Genomic DNA, 14,090 nt, shown 5'->3' on the forward strand with positions numbered 1-14,090 from the left:
AGCCAGTCTGCAGAGATAGTTTCGTGTGAATAATGCTCCCTCCAGCAGCAGTGGTTGGCTTGGCCAAGTTTTGCCTCTTTTCTAAGCCTCGGCTTGCTTGTTTGTTAACTGGGATGAAGAGGGAGGGCCCTGACTCTGGGTTCCCACTTACACTGAAAATCTAGAAACTACAATAATTTTTTTTTTAAGGCGAGGCAACCCTTGGTTGACCTCACAGATTGCAAGGAACTTGTCAGCTTACAATGCCTTATTATTCTTCTTCTTATTATTATTATTTTATTTATTTTTTACGCCTATAGCACCTGGTCTTCCTAGGTGGTGGTCTTCCATCCAAGTACTAACCAGGCCCAACCCTGCTTAGCTTCCTAGATCAGATGGGATCAGGCTTGTTCAAGGGGGCATGGCTGTAGACTAGAAAGTACAATAATTGATCACAAGTGAATCAAAAAATGTGCACGTTAGTATGAAGGTGTGTTTACTGGCCTCTCAGGGAAGACGGCCCGTTGCAAAATAACAACAGCAATGAAAACAAGTCTCACCCTCTTTAGCAGCCTATGAATCTACACAGGGGTTCCTAACCGTGGGAACGTCCGGCTTGGGGCAGGCTATGTGATGATATACGTGGCAGGCTGGCACTGGGCATTGGAACAGGTGGATCGAAAGGCAAGTGAGGATTTGAGTTCAGGCTTCCAAGCTTGAAGCGGGGGGCTGAACTGTTCTATTTTGAAGACAACGTGGTTCACAGGTCCAGGATTGAAGAGAAAAAAGTGGGAAGGGGAAGAAGCCTACTACGTGTCAGACACGTGCTGGCTGCTGTCTTCATTTCATTTAATTCTCACCACTTTGCCCTGTGCGGGAAAGCCCTTTATCTCCATTTTTCAAATGAGAACACAGAGCCTGAGAAAAATTGAATAATTTGCCTGATGCCTCCCAGCTGGTAAGTGGCACGAGAAGAGGGAAATTGAATTAATACTTCAAATCCCAAATGGAGCTTAGCTGTGACAGCAGGCCCTGCCTCAGCCCGAGCGAGCAGGTCTCCTCTCTGTGTGACAGTGCGCGTCGCAGGCCACTCTGCCAGCCCCCTCGAATGTCTCCACTCTCTCTCCCTAACGGATGGAAACCCAAGGCCACCGTGTATTTTGTTTCAGCATCTTCTCAAAGTTCTTGCAAAAAAAAAAAAAAAAAAAAAAAAAAACATCTGCCACCTTCTTTCCGGCCTCCTGTCTTCTTATCTCAAATTCCCCCTTTTCTAAATTATTTCAGACAGACAGAACCAGTGATGGATGTTCACAAACAGATTGAGAGTTCCCCTCCCATGGGAACGGGGACACCACCTGTGACACCGTCTTCACTGGCGATCCCTCTGGAACTATTTTGGGGGTCTGTGTTTTAAGTCGTTTTAGAAATCGCAAGAGCGCTGTCCTGCGAGAGTAATGGGAGCTCGTCGAAGTTACCCAGAGACAAGATGCAAGCAGAATGTGAGTGGACCTTGCCACCCAGCATGGGTCTTGGTGAGCAGTGACGGTGGCTCTGATGACGGGGGTCTGCGTTTCTCTGGAGACTCAGAGTTTCTCTGTCAGGATATTAGGATGCCTGGGTTTAAGTATTTGCACAAAATCGATCTCTAAAAACCACGGTCCCCACGGAGCAGGAACGCGGCCGGTACCTTACGAACAACAGATGCAGCATCAGATCAGGACCTCTAAGAGTCTTGAGAAGAATGAAGGAAAGCTTTTAATGAAGCACACCTCGCACTTCTGACCTGGTACAAGACACAGCACAAGTCAGGAAGCTCTCGGGGTGGAGAAAAAAAGAAATACACAGACACCATGGGATTTTTTTCTCTGTGAGAAAGGCTGTACTAATTGGGCAGTCCACCTTATAGCTGAATTGTTAAAAGTGAAATCTAAGATCAGATAGTCAGGGGTCACTAGCTGTGTGACCTTGAGTGAATTACTGAACCTCTCAGAGCTTCAATTTCTCCATCTATAGAGTGGGGGTAACATAGTCAGAACCCATAGGGCTGTGTGCAGATTATCCAGATAAAGCATGTAGAGGGCTCAGCACAGTATTCATCATGGAATAAGCACCAGAAATTGCGAGGCACCCTCGCCATCGGCTATCAATCAGCTCTGTCCTGGACACGAGGCGCCAAACCGAGCTGACCGAAGGTCAAATTTGGGGTTGATTTTGGAGCTGTCCATTCCCCTGTGGAAACTGTGTTCCTTCTCAAGGCAAGTTCTCATCCTAAGCCCTACTCCCCAATAGCAGCCTTCATCCTCATGGCTAACTCTGAACATTGCAAAGCATGACTTATTCCTTCGTTTTCCATCCATAAAACGAGGATAATAAGAACCCTCACCTTTGTTAGCTGATGTGTAAAATGAGCTAATGTTTGTGAAAGCCCTTTGTAAATTACAGAGTGCTATAAAGTATGAGTTATTATGATTCTTGTCCTCTAGATATTTCATAAACAATGCCGAAAATGAAGGATACATACTGGTGGTATTCAAAAAGCATTTATGCCTTTTAATATATATAGCTATAAACTATCAGCAGATGGGTTTGAAAACACCGTCTTCTAACTGATTTAAATATTAGTCACCCCCCACTGAGAGCGATGTTCTAGCAGGGACAGTGCGGCAGGTGCCAGCAGGTAGTGGGGTATAATGGTTAGCTGTGACAGCTCTGTAGTTCCACTGGGTTTGAAGACCACCTACTGATGTGCTTTGTGACTTTGTCACTTTGTCCTGAATTATCAGAGGTCTTCTAAGCCTTACTTTTCTCTCACCTATAAAATAAAGATAGTAATATCTTCCTCACCGAGTTATTGTGAAGGGAAACAAGGTAATGTGCCTGGTGGGCGCATTACGAAGTGCAGGTGACCTGGAAACCCCCTAGTGCAGCACCCCTGTCCCTCTGACAGGTGTTCTCTTTCGCCTCAGGTCCCTCGTTGAAACACTAATCAGAGTTAGCGCCCTGGCCATCAGCTGGGCTCCTAAGCAGCCTCACCAAGGTCCCTGCCACCCCAGCTGAGCAGCCCACCTCCAAGCACATTGCTCATCCTGCTGACCTTCAGGCTTCCAAGGTCAGTGCCAGCATGGCCAGGTCTTTGCAGATTCCAGTGCCTTCTCTTTATAAATCTGTGTGGGGGAGAGGTTGGATGGAGGCTGATACAGACTGGAAGACAACCTGTGAAAGCCAGTGTGAAGACCCTGAGTTCCTGGCATGTCCCTCCAATTGGGGGGGACTCCACAGACCCTAACTTACTAGCCAACTCCATTTAGACAGACCAGATACAGCCATCGCCCATGTCGACACTGCTTCGATGAGAAACCAGAGAAATGTAAGATTGACCTTAACACTACCAAGTTCTAGGGGCCAAGTCTTTAATGCTGATAAGGAGAACAGGCGGTATTCCGTGAAGGCTTACTCTGTGCCACACACACAGTATCTAGCACTTCGCAAGAATTATCTTATTTACTCATCACAACCACTGAAGGAGAACTGTTATATACTGTTACCCCCGCTTTTCAGATGAGGCCACATGATAAGGAAGAGCGGAGGTCGGCTTTGAACCTAGTGCCCCTGGCCACAGCAGAACCCACCAGCTCGCAGGGCGCAAATGGTCGGGGAGGGTGACTCACATGTCACAGTGGGCTGTGCTCCTTTCTAGCTCAGCCTGCACACTAACCTCCCCCATGTGTTCGTGTCCTGGGACTGCCATAGTAGCAAAGTACCACAAACTGGGTGGCTTAAACAACAGAAATGTATTGTCTCACAATTCTGGAGGCCAGAAGTCCAAAAGCAAGGTGTCATTAGAGTTGGTTTCCTCAGAGGGTTGTGAGGGAGAATCGGTGCCAGGCCTTCCTCCTAGCTTCTAGAGCCTCAGCATTCCTTGGTTTGTACATGGTGTTCCTCCTGTGTCCTAATCTCCCCTTTAAGTGATGACAGTCATGTTGGATTAGATCCATCCTAATGACTTCATCTTAACTTGATCATCTGCAAAGACTCCACGACCAAATAAGATCACCTTCACAGGTACTGGGCGGGGGGGGGGGGGGTGGTGGTTACGATTTCAGCATTTTGCAGTGAGACACAATTTAACCCATAACACCATCCAAGCTTATTTCTATATTACCGCTTTAGACACGAATATATCCAGTGTAAGTCTTTCTCATGTGTCCTTAAACAGGCCTTCATTAAATGCTTCCCATGTGCTCAATATCACGCTACCTACTGGATTTAAGATGAGAACAAAACACATGTGCCCCCTTGTCGTGGAGCATTGATGACGCGTGAGAGAATTTCAGTCACTACACCCTCACAGTAACGCCACTAAATCTTTTATCAGTAATTCCAGTGGCTCATCTAAGATTCTAAGGGGATAAGTGAACGTAGCCTCATCATTCTGGGTAAATCTAAAGAGAGAATAGCGAAACAAATATTAATGTTTGATTAACTATTTGCTTGTGCACATCTCTAATTGATCTATTGCTTTGCAAAGTGGCCTGCGATTTATTAAAGTCCACACGTGTTTTCTTTTTTTTTTTCCCCTTGTTTACTGGTAGGGTATCATCACGGGCCTTCCAGACTAAACCCTGCCACTAGAGTGATTATACCAGGGTGTATCACTTATTAGATGGAAAAACTATTAGCCTGTGCTCTGTTTAATTAAGCTTCACTTAATGGGCAAACTTTTTTTTTTTTTTTAACGGGCTTGCTGTCACCTCATCAGTTATTTAAGGCAGTTCATTTCACAGCAGGGGAAGAAAAAAAGAAAGGAAAAAAAATTCTCATTTCTCAAACTCTATTGGTCTGAGAAAAATCGTCGCTGTCTGGAGATGCCTAATTGCCGCTGTGATCGTGTGCTCATTCTCCATTTAGTCCCAGGCTTATTGAAACGCTAATCACGGTTAGGTCTCACCTCTTGATGAATGATTTTGTAAAAACTTGATATTCCTCAGTTTAGCTAGGAACGTCTGCATGCAAGTATAATGCCACTCCGACTGAATGGGAAGATAACTAATGCCCTTAATTTTGCAAAGAGGGCTGTGATTTGGTACATACAGTACCGATCAGGAGAAATCAGAAGAAATTAATTTCCTTCTTTGCATAGGCACCACCTCTGTCATCATGAGCCACTTTTCTTTAGCTGTTTTTGCGGGGGATTTAGAGAACGCTTGGCACCTGTATTTGGGCTTATTTCCTCTAGCTGGGGTCAAATCTAGGTCATGCTATTTTATCTGATGTCAGAACTTGGGGAAATTAAATTCTCTGATTTGGGTTTCATTTGTCTACCTCACAAGATTGTAAAGAGCAACTATCATTCACACTCTGGCTCGAGGTCTAACATGGGAAGTATGCAATATAAGATTATTTCTCTCTCCCTTTATTCCCTGATCCCCCTCCTCCATCCACCAATCCTTGAAGATGGGACAGAGGTGGTTGTTTTCATTCTGTTTTTCCCCATGGCAGTCACACACCCACTCTAACTCTCAGTCTTAGGCACTCTGTTTTGACTATAAGTTCTAAGGGCTTAATGCTTCCAGATGGAAAATAAATAACCGAAGCAGAATCCACTTATTTTGACTGAGGGACACCCAAATTCTGGGCACTTGGCTATTTCTTTATGGTCGACTACTTGCCACTAACTTTTCGTCTTTGCATGCTGCAGTATAGGTATGAATACAGGTATTTTCCTTACACTGGCCAAAGAGTAAAAGTTTATTATTATTAAAACTATTATTTATTATTTGTGTATGTGGTCTACCATCTGCTTCCACTTCCTGCCACACCCATTTCCTCATTCTTGAGCAGTCCTGAGCTTTCCGTCTCAAATTCCTATAGTTACCTGAACACAGGATCTGATTTCGTGGCTTCAACGTTTGCTCCTGCTGTTCCCTGTTCCCTCTGTCTGGATTGCTGTTCCTGCCCTTGAATGTCTGATTCATTCATTACTTTGAGATTTAATTGAGATTCATCGAGCCAGCCTTCCCTGACCAACTACATCCTCATACCTCGGTGAGTCTCCTCTGAGCTCTCTTGACTCCCTGATGCTGCCATCGGAGCCCCTTTCAGATTACATTAACCATATTCCAGGCTGCCTCCCAGCCTGCTACCAACACCATCAGACCCTTGGTGACTTGAGAAGTATGACAACATCTTCCTGTTAGTGCCCCTGCTTAGCTCAGTACCATGTTCTTAGTTTGTCCCCAGGGCATGTTTGGTGAATGCATTTTTATTAATGTTTTTGCGTGTGTTTGTGAACAAATGCCCATGAGTGCTGCATTCTGAACAGACCTTGAAAGTTGGCTACTAATCTAGCATGGTACATGCTCCTAATATAAATGATCCTGACTCCAAGACTTGGGTATTGGTTGTTTTCTGAGAACTAGTGTCAACGCAGGGGATGAAAGAGAACATTATTCCTAATTCCTCAATCAATTAGCACTATACATAATCCTTTCATCCTTAGGCCTTTTACATTGTAAGTCACCTGTCGATATCCCAGGGCCTCTTCTACCTTCTCCAGGGAAACCAAAGATCCTTCTTTGGTTTTCTCCGAACTTTGTTACACTGATGTTAAAAGTTCCCAAACTGTCAACCTTCCCTCAAATGTGATCTCTCCTGTCCATTGATGTTGCTTCTGTGGGGACTAAGCAAAGCGTTCTGAATTCACAGGGAAGAGATTTAGAGACAAAATGATTCTGGGATTTAGGATCAAAATAACCCAAAGCTTAAAGATTGGCTTACCTAGTCTAGTTCTTTATTTTTACAGATGAGTTTCTGCTTTCTTGAACAAAATACAGGACTTCTGGTAAAATTTGAATTTCAGATAAACAACAAATAATTGTTTTAGTATAAGTATGTCTCCCAAAATTGTATGGGACATACTTATACTAAAAACAATTGTTAATCTGAAATTTGAATATATTTGAGTATCCTGTTTTCACTTGCTAAATCTAGTACCCCTACTTCCCACGGAAGTTAATGACTTGCCCATTGTGATATCATAGGCATGATAGAGTTTGAAATTTCATGCATGCTTTCTGAGTCCCAAACCAGTATCCATTTCTAAATCACATGATTAGAAGTGGAAATTTTTCTACTCTAATACAAGGTGCTTTTTGTGGTGATTATTCCTAAAAATATGTCCCATCTTAGCAAAGTAAGTGTTTGTTTGATATGGGACACAACTCAAGAGAAATGAGCCATATTAAGACAGTTTTATCAAGGGTAATTGCAACATAGTTTTGTCAGTTTAGCTTACCACAAGCATGACTACAAATGCCAAGTGAGTTTCCATTGAGGCCAGGTCTTCTCTAAAAAAATGCTGTAATTTTTTGTTGGGTAGGACATTGAGAAAGTAACAAAAGGAACTGTTTTGTGGATAACCAAAGCCACACAATAGAATAAGGACAAATAATTTACTCTGAAGCTATTCACTTAGTATATGTGATGTCTACTGGTCTCCTATACACATCTTTAATTTTCTATACTCACTGAGGAACTGATTGAAAATTCTTTTGCCAGTTACAAGTGAAAGAATTATTGCTATTCTGCTATAATCTCAATTTCTCCTCTCTATTCAATTTTCTTGTTCCAAGATGGCTTCACTGGGGAAAAATTTCACATCATTGTAGTAAGGTCTTTATTACTCTTTGCATTGAAAAAAAAGTGTATCTTTTATCATCTACCTGCTCAAAGTTCGATCTCGGTACCAAGCTTGTGATTTGTAATTTGAAGGAGACATTGCATCTTTTCAGTATGTTCAGCAAAGCATCTGCTTGTTTTTTCTTGTGACCCAGGAACATTTTTTTCTGGCCTTCTGTTTGGGTACTATAGATGTTTCGCCTATGATTTTCCTCAAAGTGAACCTTCCTCCCCTCCCTGTGTCAAGAAACATATCCTCTGCTCATTTTGTGGGAGTGTCACTTTTCAGTCAGGAGCCACTCTGAAAGGTGTTCTCTCTTTTATGTTACCAGGATACCTCCTGTGTAACACTTAAACCATTCCTACTCAGCTGGAAGATCATTATGGTTGCCCAATCACTGAGAGTAGAGCATCTGTTGAAGAAGATATACAGCCAGTAAAATATTGATATGAGAAAAAAATTAAAAACATGTAGCAGCTGAGGGCTCAGTTCACTCCGAGCAGGGCAAAGGGCAAAGGGCAAAGCAGGATTCAGTGACTCAGCCATAGGGTCTGTTGGGATATCTTAGCTGCAGAATGGGCAAGGGAAGGACAGTGAGACATAGGTGTGTGTGTGTGTTGGTGGGGGGTAGCTAGAATAACTCCAAGGGCGTGGAAACTGTTAAGATCCCAGACTCCTTGATCTGAGATGGTACAAAGAGTGTCCATTTAGAAAAAGCACAGTCACCACCAAAGACACACAGATACAGGCAGGAGGCAGCATCATTTACTGTGTCCTCTGCCCAGATAGAAGCGGTACCTCAAGTAATAGGTAAAAAACACCAGAGGCAGGGGTAGAACCCAGGAAGAAACACGTGGTGTGGTCTAGGGGGAACCTGAAAGCCCTAGGCATTCTAGCTGGGCATCTCAGCAGAGCAACAGTCATGGTGAGGACCGGGAAACAAGGCATAAACTTGAGAGGTGGAGAGCATGGCTTTGGAGGAGGGTTGAGGAGGCTACAGTGCTTTCCTCCCATTTCTGCCTTTCAAAATTGTACCAGTCTTCTTCTGGGTCTAGATGCTATCTCCTTTCTTCATGAAGTGGCCATGCCGTCTTGAGTGTATGCTGACCTCTCTTAATGTTTATATTTATCATTGATTTTAATAAGCTGTCTTGATCTGGAGCTATTAGTTATTTTCTGAGTGTGTATATTTGCCGAATTACTAGCTTTCAAATTCTGAATCTGTTCCACCGCACTCCTATCTCGTGAGTTCTTGGTGGGCTCAATTAGGTTACTGCAGTTTAGATCTTAAAATATCCGGGCATGGAAGAGATGGAGGATATAGACTTGGACCTTGGGGATGCAGAGGGCTCAAGCCTGGGGTACCCAGCATCATGGTTGGTTGGATTCAGAAGCAGGATCAGATTCTGAACTAGGAGACCAAGCCATGTTTCCATAGCCATCCTAGAGTTGCAAGAGTGGGAATTTCAAGGTCGTGAACATCTTGCCAGGAACCCAGTGAGTCCTTGATGGCAAAGTTCATGACTTCCTGCTTTGTTTTTCCTTCTTCATCTGCTCCCTGATTGATTTGGGCAGCTGTGATCCAGAGTGGCTTTCCCTTACTGAGGGATGCTGGAGAGAGCACTTTATGCCTTACCAGTGGTACCATGGTTTGCAAGTTTGCCTTTCCAAAGGTGCTTGGTCGGTGGATGTAAGATCCTGAGAGCAAGGGCAAAACCCACCCGCAGCTGCACACGCTTCTCATAGAGAGAGATTGTGCATGCCTGGGGAAGCATCCCATTGGACTCTGTCACACTGGGGCTCTACAAATGGATTAAAGTTTTGCCATTTTGTTTGCTTATGTAGTTTCATAAGAAAGAAACAAGCATGAACAAGCTAGTTTCACCTCCCTTCCATTTGCTGTTGAAAACAGGATCGACCCTCCTTTGCAGTGTGGGTACTGAAGTGACCTGCGGTGGGGGTTGTCATGGGGAACAGCCACTCTTCCTGTCAGAGAATAATTCTGGGCCTCACCTTCGTGCCCTTGGAGGAAATATTGATTTGTGGGACTCGCCTCTACCACCACGGAACCCCTCCTTCCCTGAGTGACATACGTAATCTTTTCGACAATGATTAGCTCAGGAGATCTCACAGAGCTCTCATGTTGGGCTGGTTCCTTTTTGTTAGAAGATATGTATTGTCTGGCCGCCTTCCTGCAGTTCCCTGTGCCCCTTGGACTTTATTACTCATTAGCACCTTTGGAGGCTGAGGCAGTGAAGGATGTAGAGCAAAATGTTGTTCTGATGTGGAAAACGTTCTGAGGGAGAGGTTTGAAAATCATGACTTATTCATGGAAGGGCTACCTGGAAGACTCGGCAGACTAGAGAACACCTGGGGAAGGGTCAGGGGCAATTCCTCCAAGAAAACATTAAAAGAACTGGTGATGTTTGAAGTGCAGAATGCAAGGCCCTTGAGTGAAATACCCGCCTTCTAAAACTTCCAGGAACCTGTGCTTTCCTTGAGGGCAAAGAACATGTTTCTCTAAATTCGTACCATTTAACTATTGCAGAAATTCTAGTCTCTGCAAGTATTTCTTAAATGGCTGCTATGTGGAATAAAATCTAGCTGAGTTCTGAGCATTCCCAGAAAGAAAAATTAAGACCTCCGTAGGAGAATTACAGAGAAGTTCAACATGAAAGGTAGAGAGGAGGCAAGAGTTCTCAAATGAGCCCCATATGGCTTCAAATCCCATTCCCAGTCCTAACTGGCCACACGCACGACACTGAAGGCTCAGCTCTGCAAGGGCAGTGCCCTTGCTTCCTTATCTGGACAACGGAGGCAATAATACGACACTCCTGAAGATGCGGAAGGAATGTATGTAAATCATCTAGCACAGAGCCTGGCACATAGGTGCGTGCGTGTGCGCGCTCACACCATCATGGACTGGGCTGTATCAAGCAGAGGCTGAATGGGGAATGAGTGGTTTGCCAAGATGGTCTCCTGGAACTTACCCAGTCAGGAGAGCCCATGCCATCTCATGTGACGAGGACTTGGCAGCTTTGTCCTCACTTCCCATGATTACTCCATTCTTAGCCCGTATTGAGGATAATTAAAAGACCCATGGTTTCTGCAGAGGGATTTCTGGCCTGTATCTCTATTGAGTCTGGGGTCCTAATATGTTTTCACAGCTTTCCTTCTTGGAATCAGCCATGCCTCCTCTCCCCATCACATACACCATTCTCCAGCCAAGGATCTACCCCCGAGGTCAGCATCCTTACAAACTGACTACAGAATCCCTTTGGTTCCAGGGGCAAACAAAAGGATGCCCACATATATGAAAAGGAAACTGGTTGTAGCATCTCAGCAGATTTTATATTCCTATCAGAGAAAAGGAGTGAAATCACATTTCTTTTTTTCTGTAACAATAACAGGTCATTTACATTTATCCACAACCGGTACCACTAAAGGTTAAAAGCCAAAACTTTCAAAATTAGAGAAATGTAAGTTGCCTCTGCTATCAGCATTTCATCATTCTTCTCCTCACCTGGGCGGCCTACATTATGCTTTTACAAAGAACTTCTCAATCCATTATCTCATTCAGCCCTCAAATTAACTTGGGAGCCAGGGAGGTCAGGCATCACTCGTCCTTTTTTTCCATAAGAGAAAACAGATTCAGGGAGGCGAAGTGAGTTGTCAGTTGTCAGTGGTCCCACAGTCTCCTGAGCTGGGACTTCCTCCCTAAACCAGGAGATTATGGGCACTGGAGCAGGAATTTACTAACCCACCACTGGACTGAGACAGCAAGTCTGTTAGGTATCAAGATCTCAGAAGCGGTTTCCTTTTTCTTTTATTTTTTTTAAATGCAGCCCAACTGCTTTTCAAAGAAACATTCTGCTGAATCTGTTCGCTGTAGGGTGTAGAGCACGTGGGTTCAGCCATCTCCACTCACTGTAGCCCCTTATCCCTTGATTTCTCAAGGCATTCTGCCACTCACATATGGAGAGCCACCCATCTAATCCAGCCCTTCACAGATAGGAAAACGGCGGTCTCGATTATTGCATGTCGTACAATGAGTTTGTGGCAGTTCTTTGTTTGCTTAGTACAGTGTTCTTTGTACACCTTCATTCATTAAACCGATGTTTTATGCACCAAATGAGGATACTTTAGTAGTGTCTAAGATCACCACTGACTAACAGAACTTTCTCAATGATTGAAATGACCATTGAGCACTTGAAATGGGACTAGTACATTAAGAAAGTAAATTTTCCATTTTATTTAATTTTAATTAACTTAAATTTAAAAAGCTACATGTGTCTATGTTGCTGTCATGTTGGACAATGTGGCTCTAGACTGTGGTTCTCAACTTTGAATGGAGAACTACCTGGGGAACTTCAAAAATACTGATTCCTGGTTTTCACTGACTTTAACTGGTTTAGAGTGAGATCTGGGCCATGGGATTTTTAAGACTCTCCAGTTAATTCTAATGTACAGTCAAGTTCTAGAGACATTGGTCTAAATTTTAAGCTGAATGAGGGACAGAACCATGTCCCTGAATGCAATACTGGGCTCAGTGGCAAAGAAGTCAGTGAGGAATTAGCTATGTTCCCAAACCTCAGGGAACTTCATACATCCTGGGGCAGAGGAAGTGCCCTTATTAAATTATGTAAAAGGACAATGTGATCCAGAGGAGTAGAAACAGTTGCTTCTACATGGCAGAGGGAGAAGGTGAGGGAGGTCTCTTTATGGTAATGATTCTGGTCATGAATTATAAATAAGGTATATTTTTTCCAGAAACGCATCTGTTGCAAACAAAATCTGTTTCTGCCAGGCAGAGTTAAAACTCACGTCTGTAATTCACAATAGGATTAACCTGGGATTATGGAAAATCTAATTAAGTGAACCATATTATCTGAGATCCGCAAAAGACACTTAACGTTGCCTTTGAAAGTCTTGCCTGTCTGAGAGGGTTCGGCATATGCTTCAGAAAGCGCTCTGCACGTGTACAGGACACTTGACTAGTCTTCTGTATCCCATTACTTTTCTTTCATGCTTAACTTAAAAAAAAATCCCATTACTTTTGATAAATGACATTAATACCTTTGAAAAGAAGAATTGGGCTTCAAAGATTGGATTATTTGAAACCACAATGAGATCATTATGAGGCTATTGTTGGTATCTGCTTTCTAAAATAAGGCGCGGTGGGAGGGACCCTCTGTGGTATATAGATACAAAAAAAAAAAAAAAAGATCATTGCAGAATGTGGCAGAGTTTAGTTTTCTTGCAGGATGGTATGGTTTGGGGAGATACAATAGAAAGCGACCTCCAGGACAGCCCACCTACTCTCTGGTGGAAATCAAGCTTCCGATACTTGGAAGCAGACTGACTTTCTGTATTCCTCACTCTTGTTCAGTGGCCGATCAAGCTGGATGTAAGCTGGACGGATGGAGACTGTGGTGGATTGGGGTCAGAGGCTGGACTTCTCGGAATTCTAAAGGCTCTCGGCAGTGGCGATGGGAGGCACTCTGCCCTTGCTTCAGTAATTATTTCAAAAAAACACATCAAGCCCTTGTTAGTTATTTAAGGCCACCTTGGGATAATTCCTCCTCTTCTTGTTTATACTTTAGAAATCAGACTTTGTGGAAAGTGGATCTCTGCAGGATGTCAGATTCCAGCAAGACTAGGCAGATTATTTTCCCTCTTTAGTTCTCCACTCACAGTCTTCAAAGAGAATCCCCAGGTCCTTATTTATGAATGGCTTTTCCCTTATAGAGCCTGGACCGGTGTTTCAAACTATTAGAAATAGTTTGAATGGAGGGACTGCTTTTAAGCTTAGCTGGGGAAGGGGGCAGGGTAGGTGCTATAAAAATTATCTTTCATTGTTGATGATTTTCCTTTCCTCCCCTTTTTTCCTCTATAAAATGAGTTTAGGTTTTGTTTACTTTGTCTTTTATTTTGTGCAAGTTATCTATCTCAGTTTTCCATTTGTCTACTGAACAGGGACTAACAGTGGAAGGTCTCTAAGGTTTCATCCAGTTCCGAGAGTCGAACATTGAATAATGCCACGGAATGTCCAAACTTGAAACAGAAATGGTAACACCGATTATACTTGCTCTTGGCAGAATGTGGGATCCTAACTCTACTCCAAACGTTCCACTTGAGCATCAGTCCACTCACTGTCTTCACAAGCTTAACATGTTCTAGAACCTAACTCATGCGCTTTATCCCTGTATCAGCCGCTTCTCCTTTTGAGGTCAGGAGCAGCGCCACTGTCTTCTCACTCTCCAGGGACGGCGGCCTCAGGCTCTACCCTTCTCAGTCTGTCCCAAGGCCCTCTGCAACTGCATAATTCCTAGAACAACCCCTTTGTCTCCACCAAGACTTAGTTTTCAAGTTCAGAACTACTTTACCCCTCAACTGAACCACTGCAATGACTCCAGCTAGTCTCCCTTGATTA

General features: G+C 43.7%; 1 protein-coding gene and 1 pseudogene across 1 annotated transcript in view; one reads left to right on the forward strand and one right to left on the reverse strand.

Annotated features, from left to right (window-relative positions):
- CDH11 (cadherin 11) overlaps positions 1–14,090 on the forward strand; it is a 136,156-nt gene that overhangs the window by 69,512 nt on the left and 52,554 nt on the right. The window lies entirely within an intron of this gene.
- Positions 291–412, reverse strand: LOC118611776 (annotated as a pseudogene).

The sequence above is a fragment of the Rousettus aegyptiacus genome, unplaced genomic scaffold (genome assembly GCF_014176215.1).
Source record: "Rousettus aegyptiacus isolate mRouAeg1 unplaced genomic scaffold, mRouAeg1.p scaffold_m13_p_14, whole genome shotgun sequence".
Taxonomy (NCBI): Eukaryota; Metazoa; Chordata; class Mammalia; order Chiroptera; family Pteropodidae; genus Rousettus; species Rousettus aegyptiacus.